We start from the raw sequence: 1,145 nt of genomic DNA on the forward strand, positions 1-1,145 counted from the left end.
AGATATCTTGAATTCTTCCTGGGTTATTATAAATTTGATAAGAATGACCAGAGTGTTTTTGTCTATAAACTGCTCATTTGGGGTTTGAAAATGCTGAGACTCAGAGAAGTTAGTGATCCTGCTGGAACTAGATTGCATGTTTAGTTTTCAGTCCACTTATTATTCTTTTTCACACTATACCATTTCATTATTGAAGTCAGATAAAATGTTTTCTTTTCTTTTTTTTTAAGATTATTTATTTATTTATTAGAGAGTGAGCAGGAGAGAAACAGCATGAGGGGGGAGAGGGTCAGAGGGAGAAGCAGGCTCCCCGCTGAGCCGGGAGCCCGATGTGGGACTCGATCCCAGGACTCTGGGATCATGACCTGAGCTGAAGGCAGTCGCTTAACCAACTGAGCCACCCAGGCGCCCCACATACTGTAATCCTTAAAAGCATTTAGCAGATCCTTAAATGCTTTCAACTAAATTCTAAATGTTTAGCAGAACTTACTATTTCCAGTAAACTTTTAGTTGATTCTTTAGCATTTTAGCGCCCTAAAATGTTTTGTTTTCTTGTTTCATACACCTCTCTGATGACTTTTTCTCATTTCAACTTGAGATTGTTTACTTTCTTTGACTTCAGGAGATCACTGCCTCTGTTTTTTATTATCACCCAGACTAATCCTAAATGATCTTCCAAAATTTATTTTCCTTTCCCAAATATTAAATGTTCATCTTTTCCAGAGTTCTATCTTTATCTTATTGTTTTCCTTATGTTACATGCCCTTTAAGGATTATTTCATTTACACACATGATTTTAACCAGTATACTGGATAAGATACCGACTTCTGAGCTAGAAAAAGGTGAGTTTGAATATTTAACTTCACTTCCTATAGCTGAAGGACTTCGGGCAAGATGCTTGATTACTTTCTACCTGATTCTCTCCTTCCTTGCACATCCAAAAAAAAAAAAAAAAAAAAAAAAAAAAAAAAAGTTTGCTAATTTTAGCAAATGCCTGTGGACTTATCTGCCCAGCAACTCTTCCGCTATACTCTGGAATTCCCCCCTGTTTTCTTACTTCATCATCTCAATATTTCAGTTGATGGTACTACCATCTTCCCAGCTATCAAGCCACACAAGAAAATCACATAAGCATTTGCTGAAAC

The sequence above is a fragment of the Mirounga leonina genome, unplaced genomic scaffold, assembly GCF_011800145.1.
Source record: "Mirounga leonina isolate KUSES-001 unplaced genomic scaffold, KU_Mleo_1.0 Mir_115, whole genome shotgun sequence".
NCBI classification, from domain to species: domain Eukaryota; kingdom Metazoa; phylum Chordata; class Mammalia; order Carnivora; family Phocidae; genus Mirounga; species Mirounga leonina.